This window comes from Lycorma delicatula, chromosome 6 (genome assembly GCF_047948215.1).
Source record: "Lycorma delicatula isolate Av1 chromosome 6, ASM4794821v1, whole genome shotgun sequence".
Classification (NCBI taxonomy): Eukaryota; Metazoa; Arthropoda; class Insecta; order Hemiptera; family Fulgoridae; genus Lycorma; species Lycorma delicatula.
In genome coordinates, this window is record NC_134460.1 from 59,605,618 (window position 1) to 59,621,565 (window position 15,948).

Sequence of the window (15,948 nt, forward strand, 5' to 3'; positions counted from 1 at the left end):
TTAACTTTTAATGATAACTAAACAAATGAACACTTTTAATTTTTCTTTTGATTTTTTTTTTTTTGGCAACAGATATAAAATTATTTTAAATAAAAGATATTATAAAATAATTAAAACGCGTATACTACGCATGCGTTACAATTATTTCAAATAATTAAAATTAAAAAAAAAATTAACATGTATATATCAGTTTATACGAAAAATAAATAAAAAGAAAAACATAATTACTGAAATTTTTTGACCCTAATTTTATAGGTTACAAACATATTTAAAAACTGTTGGCACAACAAAAAAATAATATAGCACCTTCATTAAAGGAAACAAAATCGTCCTATTGGACAGATAATACACAAAATGTAATTTATTAGATTCATACAAAAATGTTTTCTTTACTGATAATATTTCAATATTTATAAAACAGTTGGTAAAACTGTTGCCGTACATTATTGTTATTTTTTATCTACATTTGTGTACTTCTTTTACTGAAAACTACACTTGCAATAGACGTAAATCAATTACGAGTAACAATAGAAAAAAAATTAAATTTTATATTTTTTTAGCTCGAATGTAGGAAGGTAAAGTTGTGACTTTTTAATTTAAAAAAAAAAAAACTTATCTCCCGTTGGTTATACGAACCTTAAAAATTAATTACAATCTGTGTCACTCAACTGTCAAATGTTACAGTATTGTATTCAGAAACGAAGAGCGAAAAAATTAGATAATTTTTTTGTTCCAACCACAAAAATTATATTAAAAAATAATTAATGATATATTTTAAAAGTCTGTAAAAATACGTAACATTAAAGACATACTACAAATAAAATATAACGGATGCCCTTTTCTAATATTTCGTGAAACCAAGCTTAAACTGATTTTAAAACCGTTATAAAAAAATAAGTTCTATATTCATTCAATAATATTGGTATCTTCGCTAATAAATTTGTGATTACAAACCTATTTCAATATTCGACAATATAATTCTAAATTTTAATAAAATTAAAAAATCTGGAAACGGAAGAATTCCTCATAAAATCCTTTTTTTTCAAGATAAAAATGTATGGTAAGGCGATCGTAGGATTTTCTTCTTAAATAGATTATACAGAATAAAAATATAATATTTAATAAAATACAAAGAAAACATAAAGATATATTTTATAGTTTTTATGTTTATTAAATTTTATAAATTATTATTTTTTTTGTACTATTGTTGTTACTACAACTTGCACAACCACACATCTATGAATTCATAAGAAAGAAAAATACATGATGAAAGAAATTAAAGACCGTAGTTGAAAAATGAGCTGTAATATATTATATAAAATGAAAACATCATTTAAAAACTTTGTATTTCTGTTTTCTAGCTTTCTAGTAAAAGATGCTTGTTGCAATTAAATAATTTAATTTTCTTACATAATCAGTTATTTAAAACTTTTAACGAACTTTTCAAAGATTTTCTTTTCTAGGTTTGATGTAAAATTACACTTTCTAATTTAATATCATGTGTAATATATTCCTCTAGCCTCAATTATTTGTCTACTTTTTGGACAAACTTTTCTTTCTGATAAATATTCAAAAAATCAAATATAAATTCATTTTACAAAAAAAGGAACACACTATTACACATTATTATTAATTTAACACATACTAATAATACACACATACTAAGTGTATTATTAGTATGTGTTAAATTGTGTGTTAAAGTGTGTGCTCGAACACACACTAGCGTGTTCGTATGTGTGTGTTGTAGTGTGTTCTATAGTGTGTGTTCGTATAAATATACGAACACACACTATACTATATATAATACATAACACTGTACACATTATTATTTATATATTACAAAATTATATAACTGATTATATATCTAACATAAAATTTAAAACTAAAGATACACTCTATTGTGGGAAAGAAAACCTTTCACAGCAATTAACAGATCCACGTTAATAAACTGTAAATATGCAATAAACTTTAAATAAAGTAGTTGATAAGAATATTTATTGTTTTTACATGTTAAAACAATATGTCTTATTTAAATAAAAATTACAAATCATATGGCATTCACTAGACGAAAAAATCTATTAACCTCGAAAACAGAACCACTGAAAATATTCAAATTCAATAAAATAATAAATATAAAAAACCTAACAACGCAATTGCAGGGCTATTCCGTGGCGCTTTTTTATTTCACAGCTTGCACACATATACACGCACAACATAATTTAAAATATTTACCATTTTATTTAAACATAATTTTTTATTTTATTTAATTCAATGATTCTAACTAAAGCACGTGTGCGAACCATATTTCATTCCCGAGGATGTGACGGTGCTAGCGGCCGCTTTAAATACTTTTTTACACATAAAATATTATTCGTTTATTTAATTCTACTATTCACCTGTGATGTCACAAAGTAGAGACCACTATAACATCTGTTCGTCAGTGCTAGAGCTTCTTGTGGTGAGAGGGCGTACTATTGACTTAGCCACAGGCTTATTTAGAGCATTTTTTGAGGGGAGTTGTGATTTTTGCAAATTTTTTTCAAAAATACTATTATTTATTTGTTAACAAATGAGCCTAAGAAAAATAAGACCTTAGTCGAAATCGCGAGATACTGAGGTTGACCTTGCTCTACAATCTCACCCCCGTGATCTTTCAAGTTGAAAATTGAATGGCATCAATGTCTCTTATATAGAAATATTCTGACCATGTATGGTCAAAATCGGTCCACTAGTTCTAGAGATATAAGGTGATTTAGTGGGTGAAAACCATATTTGCCTCAATTGGATCGATTACAATACTTTCCCTTCTAAAGCTATAGCGCTAGACGGGAAAGTAAAAGAAGCAATGATATTCTTTTTGGTCTACTAAATTATTATGATTTCTTCTTGAAAACTGCAAAGAATGGGTTGGAATACTTTTAAAAAAATACATATTTTACATTCCCATATCAACTTTCTAACCTTTGCAATATAAGTAATGAATGCAGTGAGCAGGATATATCAATAATAGAAATAAGAATACCAGGAGAAATAAAGCCTGAATATGCTAGCCGATTACTCCTAGAAACTGAAAAAGGATATTTCAAAGGCGGAATACAGCTGAAAACTAAACAAAAGCAGATATCAGTTAAGGTAATATCATATTACAGGTATTAATTTCTTAAAACATCAGATTTTCTTTAAATTGGTATTACTAAAAAAAAACCCTACCCTCAATTCAATTTTGATTTTCAGATTTGAAATCAGTTCAAAAAATACTTCTTGAACAAATTTAACAAATTTCTTCTTGAACAAAAAACCAAATTTTTGGACCAGTATTATTATACGAACGTACTTCTAAGTTATTTTATCAAAATGTTCAAGCAAGTTTTTTTTTTTTAAATGAAAAATAATTATTCCAGATTGAATGAGCTCTAGTTTCTAAACATTAATGAATCTAATACAAACAGCTGAATGTGTTCACTGAATCTTTTATTGAACATACCATACTATTGTTATACTTAATATATAAACTACGATGAACTTGAAAATATTATCCGCTAATATAAAAAAAAAAAAACATTTATTGATAAATGAAAGTTGAACATATTTTTTCAAGATTATTGCCATTTTTTATCTTACTAATTTACAATTATATTTGTTTCTAATTGTAAGATTTTAATTTAGATTTCTTCCTATCATTTCCCTTTATTCTGAAAAGTTTTTTTAATTCTCTCCCTCTCGCTCTCTCTCACTCTCTCTCTCTCTCTCTCTCTTTTTACATATATATATGTAGAGGTATAAAATATTCGTTTTTATTTGTAGTCTTTAAATGCTAATTTTTATATTATCAGTTATCAGTAGATTACACCGCATATGAAAGAGATTAAAACAATGAAAGTAACCAAATGAAAAGATAAACTTAAGAGCGTAAATTATTAATTAAATCTGAATATTTTATTCAATTACCCACAGAATTTACAATTCAGGTTTATAAAAAAATAATTAGCTTATTCTGGTTTAATAGTTTTTCTCTCATTTAAAACATCGTTTTATTATTATGTTCGCATAAGTAATAACTAACGCTTAAATATTTATACAGATAACAAGAATTTTATAATTGGTTTATATACAAAAATTTGTTTTCCATTGAACTTTTCTGGTTAATTTTCCAATCCAGTACAATATAGTAGTTCTATAAAGGAAATCAGAAGTAAAATCGATAATATTTTTTTTTATAAATAGTATTATGTTTAATTTTAAAATATTAAAATAAAATGAAATAATATCTGAGAAGCTCATTCTCTTATATTCTTTGTCATAAAAGTACAACAAATCTGTGTTGTGCATATTTTGATGAACTTGTTTACCATGAAATTCAACATGATAGTTTCTAGTTAAGTATGTGGTGGCAGCAGTAATTGTTGCAGTTGATGGGTACATTCAAGTGTACCTCTCTGGCAACTAAATAGTTAGAACTGCTTCTGAGATGCAATTAATTGAAGTGTGTAATAGTTTAATTTCATAGAACGTACCACATTAATGAACATTACAACAAACCCTAGTATGCCTACATTTGCATTTATATACTTTCGGTAATACGTTACGTGTTCCTATATGTGATATAAATAAGCATAAATACATCTAGTAAGTAGAAATGTAGGTATAATTTTAACAGTTATTAGGTTTGTTAATACAATTATGTTATTCTCATTTCAACGTATAACTATTAGGCCTTATTGTAGAAAGGGTCTCGGAAAGTAATACCACAATTCGACAATATGATCATGTACAATTTTGTATAAAGATTTTCTTGTTTTTACTTTTCTAAATAAACAGGAAGAAAAAATTTTACATAAAAAAATTGAAAAAGACAAAAATTATGATTTAATAATATAATAGTTATGCAAAATTTGACAGTTATGAAATTTCTAAAAAAATACATATAATTTTTTTTAGCTGATACTTGATTAGATTGTTTGGAATTAAATATTATTCTAATTGATCAATATTTCTGCATATAAGATCTTTCTTTCATCTTATTAAACTTACTAGCAGTAAGAAGCTTATTTATTGATTTCAGACTAAAATCCTTTCACTGATTCTTTTTTTCTAACAAAATCTCCGTATCAGTTTAATTAAATTTATTTAGATCGTTGAAAAACTTGTAAAAAAAACTTTTAATTAAAACTCTGTAGTTGTAGATCTATATTCGAATATAAATAAATGTCTCTTTAAAAGAAGCAGCTATGTAAAATTTGAAGGATTTTGATAATGAGACAAATTAGAAATATTTATTCATTTAATATACGCAAATATACAAGAAATGTAACTAAACAAAATTCAGATTAATAGAATAAACAGTAGGCCTGTAAACAACTCTCCAATAATTTTCAAATTTAAGAAAACGTTTTAAGTTGATACGTTTTGAATTTTATCATACTTTTAGCTGGAGAGAGAGTATAAAAGGATTTAAAGAAAAAATATTTTATTGATAAAAATTGAAGGACAATATAACAGTGTAAAATTTGGAATTGATATTATTATTTTAGATAAAAATGAACAGAAATTCTAAAGTAGAGAGAATAACAAAACGTAATTCAATATGACAGATATGAAGATAAAGTAAATATTAAAACAGCAGAAACAGGGTATAAAAGTAAAAGCATTTGGCTGTATAAACATTAAAATTACAAAAGACAAACTACGTAGACTTCTGCTGGTAGCTACTTGTAACAGATTAGAGTAACCATTATGGATTTTCAAATAGAAAATTAGTTTTTTCTCGTATAAAACAATGATTTGGAAATTTAAAAAAAATATATTGTTTTAAGAATTTAAAGCATTGATTCTCAAACTTTTTCGCCAACCGCTCACATTGAGAATTTAAACTTTTCTAGCGCCCCCCAAAATTTTTAAACTTAATATCTGTTAAAAATAGTAATTGCAACTGCTGTTTTTATGATGCGCTCTTATAAACACCAATTGAAATTATTGTTTTTTTTTAAACGTGAAACTACTTCCAAGTTGAAACTTATATTTTAGAGGAGAGCAGTTAAAACGCATATTTAATATTAATTGGAAATTTTTTAATTAAAATTGCTTTCAAAAAAAACTACAGGTGCAGTTACATAGTTATATTACTATGATTGATTGTTAGCAAATTTAATATAACAATAGAATAATATTTATTCCTTTTCTCTTTAAAGTGTAATATTTTGGTTCAGAAACATCGTAGAAAAACACAAAAAAAAAAGAAATTAAAGTTAAATTTAAAATTTTTTAACAACTTTAATGGAGTTTACTGAAAAAATATCGTTTGCCCTATGCCCTCGATCAAACACGAAGAAAATCTTTCAAATTTTTAAAACTTTTCTCACAGGATTTTTTTTTTAATTTGATGAATTTTTTTTAATTCTGAAGTATGCTGTCAAAAAGTATTCAAACTTTATTTTTTTTTTATTCATCTCCCTAAGTCCCTTGGTTGCAAAGTTAAAATAGTTTAAATATAATCATTTTTTATCATAAAATAAAGGTGTCCCTTTAAGTTTTTGTACTAGTGTAGTAGGTATTTAATTTTAGTTTGAAATATAAGGAAAACATAATTTTTGCCTATTGTTTAATCAGCCATCGCCTTCCTAGACCGCCTGAACGCCCCCAATTTTCTGTTGGATTTCTACCGCCCCTCTGATGACCTCCATCGCCCACAAGGGGGCGTTATCGCCCACTTTGAGATCAAACGATTTAAAGTATGTATTTTCTGAATTTCAATGCTAATGGTGAAGAGATTTAGTGATTATGATTAGAAATTCCAGGTCTTAAAATTTTGTGTCATAAAAGAATACTGAAAATGAGATTTGTCGATGAAATACGAATTTTAAAAAGCCCTTTAATATTAAACAAGCTATCCAACTGGTTATAAATTTATAAAAGGCAGGTTTTTTTAATTAAGTTATGGAAAGGATTTCAAGAATTGAAAGTTAAAGAAATGGAAAAAGAAATGATAAATACACCGAAATACTTTAAACTGCCAATTTCCGTGGTGAAGTAGTAGCGTCTCGGCCTTTCATCCGGAGGTCCAGCGTTCAAATTTCGGTAAAGCATGACACTTTTCATACGTTAAAAATTTCGTAAAAGAAATTCCCACGTACAAACTTTGCATAAGTTTCATGTTAAAATTTTTCAAGCTTCTGTTGTGAATTAATTCATCAGTCAAAAAAATAAAAATATAATTGCGGTATGTTTAGGAATAAAGGAGTGGTCAGACCAATTGATAGAATAAAGGCATAAAACAGTTATCCTAGTAATAAACCCTTTTGTATTAAATAATGGAAACAGGATTATATTTTTACAATACTTTTTATAGAGCATTTCAAAATTCATGTGACTCGAAAGTTGTACTGGATCAGTTGTTTATTGTTTTTTTTTGTTTCAGGTAATATTAGAATAATAAAATAATAAAACTATAAAGCGATGAAGCGATGGATTGATAAAACGATAAAATAAACTTTTCGTAAATTATTATTTTTTATTTTATTTTCATGTGTGCGTTGCAGTCTGTTGAACTAGTGAACATCCCAATCCCGTAGCGGAAGACCCTTGCCTTATGACGCTTCTAGTCAACCCCCCTCCCGCCCTTCAACCATGGTGGATTTTAACGGGTTTCATCCAGTGAACAACAAGCAACCCCCTTCCGCGTCCTAATGATCTGTGTATGACAAATAAATGTGAAGTAGTCTTCTACAGATTCAGACCAACCATTTCTCAGACATGCAATTAACTGAACCCCAACCACCATAGTATACCGCTATTCACCGTCTACTGTTCAAATCCTATAAAAGCAACTAAACTTTACTGGAATTTGAACCTCAAAACCTTCGACTGCAAAAATCAGCTGTTAAACAATTGATTTACGAAGACGAGTTAACCACTAGATGAGCTGGGTAGGCTAGTAAATCGAATTGATTTTTTTGTGTTTTTTTTAATTTTTTTATTAAAGACAATGCTATGATAAATTTATATCAGAATTGGTTTTACGTCTACGAATTAATTTTTTAATTAGTTTCAAACAAAAAATTTCTGTTAATCGGTAATTAGGGTAAGTTATCCTACTAGCAGTAAATCCTACCCGATTATCGCTTCTGAAAAAACAAGATTAAATTATTTGAAACATAAAACATTTATACTTACAATTTTATACAAAAATCATAAAACAGTTACCTAGTGGTGAATCTTATTGATTTTATTCAGTCAGTTACCCAATTAAATGGAATATATTACTCAGTCTAATATTTTTATGTTGTATAAATTTCCTTTTTTGCTGCAAGCCTAAATAATTAATAGCTTTTATTAAGTTTACAGTAAACCGATTTAATTTTATTCCTCAATCAATTTTACGTTACACTCGCATGAAATTTTATTTTTCTTACTTATATATTGCTTCAAAAACTAAAAAATAATACTTTTCTACTAGATTTGGCTTAACTTAATTTTACTTCTTTATATAACGTGGAAAAATAATTCTAAAAAAAAAATTGCACCTTCTAATAAATTATATTTCCTTATTTTGATTTTATATGGATATTTTTGGATAAATCGTATTTTCTTTTAATTATCAATAATCTTTTCTTCAATTTGTAATTAGTTTAGTAATGGAGTCCGACAAGCGTGTTCCCTATCTCCGTTACTTTTTAATCTTTACATGGAACTAGCAGTTAATGATGTTAAAGAACAATTTAGATTCGGAGTAACAGTACAAGGTGAAAAGATAAAGATGCTACGATTTGCTGATGATATAGTAATTCTAGCCGAGAGTAAAAAGGATTTAGAAGAAACAATGAACGGCATAGATGAAGTCCTACGCAAGAACTGTCGCATGAAAATAAACAAGAACAAAACAAAAGTAATGAAATGTAGTAGAAATAACAAAGATGGACCACTGAATATGAAAATAGGAGGAGAAAAGATTATGGAGGTAGAAGAATTTTGTTATTTGGGAAGTAGAATTACTAAAGATGGACGAAGCAGGAGCGATATAAAATGCCGAATAGCACAAGCTAAACAAGCCTTCAGTAAGAAATATAATTTGTTTACATCAAAAATTAATTTAAATGTCAGGAAAGGGTTTTTGAAAGTATATGTTTGGAGTGTCGCTTTATATGGAAGTGAAACTTGGACAATCGGAGTATCTGAGAAGAAAAGATTAGAAGCTTTTGAAATGTGGTGCTATAGGAAAATCTTAAAAATCAGATGGGTGGATAAAGTGACAAATGAAGAGTTATTGCGGCAAATAGATGAAGAAAGAAGCATTTGGAAAAATATAGTTAAAAGAAGAGACAGACTTATAGGCCACATACTAAGGCTTCCTGGAATAGTCGCTTTAATATTGGAAGGACAGGCAGAAGGAAAAAATTGTGTAGGCAGGCCACGTTTAGAATATGTAAAACAAATTTTTAGGGATGTAGGATGTAGAGGGTATACTGAAATGAAACGACTAGCACTAGATAGGGAATCTTGGAGAGCTGCATCAAATCAGTCAAATGACTGAAGACAAAAAAAAAAATCACAAATTAAAAATTATGATTACTGTAACGGAATTTATAGAATTAAATAAAAAATTATTCTTATTAATGATGACGTATTATAGGTTACAGGGTGAAAGTTTAAGTCAACAATAGAGCTATTATTGTATTGAAATTAGATAATATATAATTTTCGTTTCTCAATTTATTTTTTTTTATTATTATTCATAATTAGGAGACTAATAACTTTGATCTCATGTCATTCATTTAATGCGTCATAGTCTATTTAAATACAACGATAATTTTTGTTCATAGTTATACGATAACATGTAACAATAAATTTAGTTTTCAAACTGACATGAGAGTAGAGAATATACTGAGTCATTATACGATAGAATATAATGTTCATAATAACACAATATAAATTTTCTCTCTTGTCATCTAGTGTCACTTGTTCGATAGAAATAACATATCCCTTTAACGTTTAAAATTATTCATTTGTATTCAACTTTTATGTTTTGTATCAGTCGGTAAAAGTTGATACAGTACATTGATTGATATTTTACGTTAACAGAATTTTTTTTAACAAAAGTTTGGCTTAAGCATTACCTTTTTTTGTGACACGCATTACATTATTTCTCTAGAACGGAAAAAATTAATCATTGTTTTTTTTTTTAAGTTAAAAATTATACATTTTTGATTGTTAATTAATTTAATAGATTGTTAAGACCAAACAATTTTATACTGATTAATCGTAAACTGACAATCGTAAATAAACATTTGGTAATTTAAAAATAAACATTCTTTAAAATAAAACTTATTAAACTGTTGAGATAACAGGAAAATTAAAATTAAAAATAAATTTTATGGTTAGTAATTTCCATGAAAATTTACTGTTTTATCTTAATCAACTGTAAAGAATTTAACAGGTCTAATCTAAAAAAAAACAACAACACAATTTTAGTAATTACCCTAGTAGTCTTTTTGTCATATGATCTAAATATATTTTTCTCTATATTAATATTTCTCTTGGGAAATATCTGTTATAAAAATTAAGCCCTCTAGATATGAAAAATCTGAATATGATACTTTGTTACCATAAAAGGCTAAAATAATAATAATAATAATTCTTTACTTTTAATATTTCGTTTAAAATATATTATTTATAAAAAAAAAAAATAATTACTTTATTAAATTCACTACATATTCTAGAGCTTTATTTAAAAATCATTACCTGGGAAGTTGGAGTATTAAGATGATATAAAATATCCTATCAGTGAAACAATCACACAACTTTGTAATCTTAGAGGAATAATAAACAGAGGTAAAATATTACTAAATACATAAATAATATTTTTACTGAAAATTATCATGCTATAATTACCTTTACAGGAAGAAAAAATTCCTTTAATGAAAAAAATTAAATTTATTAGAAATAAAACAATGAAGTTTAAAACACAAAAAAAATTAAAATAAATTTAATAAAGTAGCATCAAACAATGTGAAGATAGATTTATTGTATCCACCGGGTTTTCTCTCTTTCTGTTTAGTCTCTGAAACCACCGTAAGGTATTACTTCAGAGGATAATGATGATTATATGTATTAATGCAAATGAAGTGTAGTCTTGTGCAGTGTCAGGTCGACCATTCCTTAGATGTGTGGTTAATTGAAACCGAACCACCAAAGAACAGCGGTATCCACGATCAAATATTCAAATCCGTATAAAAGTAACTGCCTTTACTAGGATTTAAACCTTAGAACTTTCGACTTCGACAACAGCTGATTTGCGATGACGAGTTAACTTTCAGACTAGCCTGGTGGGCTAATCCACTGGATTGGTTTAATGATAAACTCGTCGTCGTAAATCAGCTGATTTCGATGTCAAGAGTTCTAAGGTTCAAATCCTAATAAAGGTGATTGCTTTTATAGAGATTTCGAGGTTAAAACGTGGGTACCGGTGTTCTTTGGTGTTTGGGATTCAATTAATCACCACGTTTCAGGAATGGTCGGCCTGAGTCTGTTTAAGATTACACATTTCCGGAATATTTATCAGTCAGACTGCGGATAGATAACTTGACATCTGTGCTGTGTTACTCTGTAACCTGGTGTTACATAAATAAACAAGTATTCATACGTAACATAGTTCATTATTATAACATAATTTAACTAGAAACTGAGTACATAAAAAATTACATTTACTTTTATTACTATTAATCATATGTAATATGAGATATCAAAGTAAGTATTTATGTAATACAAAATATTAATTGTTGTGTGATCAGAAAACATGTAACGAGCTGTTTTTTTTTTTTAATTTTTTTTCACGACTTTTTTCCTACTAAAAGAAAATTTTACATCATCTTTTAAACAGTTTGTTTATTATTAAAAAATATTACAATTAATATTAAGGCAATAAAATTGTATTTAGTTTTATATCATAATTTTTATATTGTAAATATTTTTCCCCTTTCTACTAATTTTCCTTTTTTTATACTACTTTGTAATATATTTTATGTTTTATAATAAATAATGTGATAGTAAAATAAGGGTATCTGAAAATTATTGTTTGAATTTACTCTCGAAAAAATATTGTATTTGCAACACTTAGACAAATTATCGTTCTTTTTCTTTAGTAAAAATGTTTACTGTATAAGATAATACTGAAAAAAAAACATAATAATAAAGGTATAATAACCTATTGTAGACAAGTATCCTGGAAACTAAAGCGAGAGAATGGGATAGAGCCTGATTTAGGACCCAGATTAATAAAAAGACTGAAGATCATCCAGCAAGGAATCAAAGTTCCATACAAAAGACCTGAGACTCGGTCGAAGAAAGTGACTTGATGGTGAGGGGGCCAAGGAAAGCCCCCTGTGGAGCCGTCGTGCGTCTGCACTTGTGCGGATGGGCGATGGTGATAAAGCACGGAGACTCTGAACCCGTGGACCCTAAAGGCACCTCCTGGGCCCGCGCAATGCTTTAACTGCAGGGCCGTCCACGGAGGAGGAGAAGAAACGGTGAGATAGGAGTTTTAGTCGGGAGGGTGCGGGTACACATAGGCTCTTAATAACATCTAGCGAACCCGTGTGAGTCCGACACTCCCCCAGTGCGTAAATGGCATTTCTCAGACTCATCTATAACAAAAAAAAAATAAATAAATAACCTATTGTAGAGGTTAGCTAATAAAACTGATCTATCAATCATTTAAAGATTTCAATACGAAGTTTTACGTACTATCATAAATACATATTAGTTTATGAGAAGTATTTTTTCCATCGATAGTTAAAAACGGCGATGTTTACTGAAAAAAAATTGCTATTATAAAAGATGAGTTTTAAACAACAATGAACAATGAATTTAATCAAATCCTTTGAATAGTCTATAATGATTCCTATAATATAAAATTATGAAAAAAAAGTACAATTGAGAACTGATAGTACAACAATGCACGTCTTGTAATTTACCAAGTTTCCATAAAAATATTTATTATACTTTTAAAAATTAAATCTATTATGTAACAAAAAAAAGTAGAAAACAAAAGAATTCAAGATATAATTTGTAGCAGATTTATTCAACGCAAAACAAGAAGATCCGGATGGAAAACTGGCAAAAAATTAACGAGTTTGTTAATTAAAATCTGTGGAAGAAAGATGGGAAGTAAGTTACCATTGATGGATGTGGAAAAGACGGGGGAAGAAAATGTGTCTGTCTATTGACAATTTAGTTCGTAACGGAAGAAGGGAACCAAAAAGGAGAAGAAAGGAGTTTTCTTATGTCATCATTGAAGGTTCTAATTAAAGTTTGACGTTGATTGATCGAAGTTTCGTTGTAAGAATCGACTGATTCACTGCCTGTTCAAAATGCCTTATGCTTCTGTATAGAGTCTTGCGTGATACTTCAAGCGGTAGTGCTGCTTTTATTCTCTCGTCCAATTCATCGTTTGCAATAGGCACAATTCTTGTCTCACAACCGATGCTGCCATTTCGTAACTCATCATAATGGCTGTGATACCTCTCAATAACAAAACCTTTATATGACTGGTGCCTGTTATTTCATTTACACTACATATTGCCTACAATGAGTTCCAACTTTACATTCGGTTATAGGTGGTGGTAGTATTTCTATTATAATTCCTTTCAACCACAATTATTTTATTACGTAACTAAAATTTTAAATATAGTACATATTTTTATTTGTTCTACTTCAAATGTAAAGTAAAGCCTACTTATATTCGAAAAAACACAAATATCTCAATTTAATTGATATTTGTATTCGTAATTAATGTTTTAATAGCATCTTAAATTATTAATTATTTTATTTATATTAAATAAAATAATAATAAAAAAAAACAATTTTTAATATGCTTTCCTTCAAAAAAAAAAAAAAAAAAATAAACAGACAAAACAATTCGTACTAAAAATTAAATTTTTATTCAAGAAAATTACTTTAAAAAAATATTTCTATGCGTGACTAAAATGAAAAGCGTGGAACGCGCTGTAATTATAAAGTGATTCAATATGACAGCGCGCCCCAGGATTTTGTTTTAGTCATGCATAAATAAAAAAATTTTAAAAAGTAATTTTCTTGAAAACAGATTTATTTTTCACCTTTTAATACAACTAGTTTCTTTTTTTTTGTTTTCTATACTGTATTATTATTGATATTTACTATCTTTTTGAAGAAAAGCACATTTTCAAACTTAAAAATCTTTTTTTATTTTCTGCTTTTCAGTCAGAATTAAATGAAGTTGTGATAAATTTTATATCAATTTACACATACCCATATATATATATTTATATATGAAGTCGTTGACGCCTATGTTCTGAACTAATTTAAATTGTAGGGCAACTACTCAATTGAAGTTTCAATTTCAACTACTAGATTAATATCAATTAACTACAATTTTTAATTTCAACTACTAAAATAATATAAATTTTAATTGTAGCGCACCATGTTCTTCTGATGCCCCACATTCATGTTCAATTTCTGGTACTTTACATTCTAAATAAATTTGTTTTCAAGGCAATTACTCTTTAAAAAAAAAAATTATTTATACATAACTAAAAGGAAAGCGTGGGTTGCGGTCTCATATAAAACCAATTTAAATAGGGTTCGCTCACGCTTTTTGTTTTAGTCATGCATAAACAGAAGATTTCTATAAAGTAATTTTTAAGGAATTATATTTATTCAATCTTTTTTTCCTCCACACACTGAGTTGTTTGAAATAAAATTTTATAAACAATTTTCTCTTCGTAAAATGTTAAAATTTTACAACTATATATATATATATATATATATATATATATATATATATATATATATATATATATATATAAAAGTATATAAAGTCCAAAATCAAAATTTTTTGAATTCTGGGCTTTTTTGAACATTTTTGGTCAAGTCGATTGCAGTCAAAAGGGGAGGTGCACAACTAGATTTTACAACAGTCCAAAATCCAAAACTTCAACGTTCTACGGCTAATCGTTTTTGAGTTATGTGACCGTAATCGTTACAGACATCACGCCAAAACTAGTCAAAAGGGATTCACAAATGGTGAAAATGGATATTTTCGTTGAAATTTGAAAACCGAAATTTTTCGAATTACAATATTTTCTTGAACGCAGTAAAAATGTTTGCAAGCAGCTTTATTCTACATTATAACCTGTGCAATTAGTATTAATTACTAAAAATGATACCAGTTATTTATAACTAAAATAAATGATTAGGGTACATAAATTTGAAATGGTAAATTTACAATAGTTATATTACAATCTTGTCAAGAGCCACCTAATCTACTCATACAGAATCGACATTCAAAATTAATTGGATTGATGGCTACATCTTAACGATTCAACTCCCTTCTTCAAGTGTCCCCTTGTGTTATGTATAGACATTTATATATATAGAATATATAAATATATGAATTAACAATGGAATATTTTATTGTCATACAACTTACATCGCTACGTAAAATTTCACCATTGTAAGACGTCGGGAAATGAGTTTAATTAAGGATCTGAGGATAATTAAGATTTGAGGACATGATTGAACCATTGTTAATTTAAAGAAAAGTATATATAAATAGAAAAAATGTCTGGCAAGTAAGTCATTAAGCTAACCACTGGATAGGCAGCCCTTCACGACATAAAATTACACTCTTTAAAAAAAAAAATTATTTATACATAACTAAAAGGAAAGCGTGGGTTGCGGTCTCATATAAAACCAATTTAAATAGGGTTCGCTCACGCTTTTTGTTTTAGTCATGCATAAACAGAAGACACATAACGATAGGAACACACTGCCTATCACGTCTTGAAATTCTTAACATGGAACGGAAAATATGAGAAAGAAGCCGAAGTTGATAAAGAAAGTCTATTCCTGAAAGAAGCCCTTCAGGACATGGGTATTCATCAGAACTAATTTTCTTCAGGAATTTGGAAAAGTTTT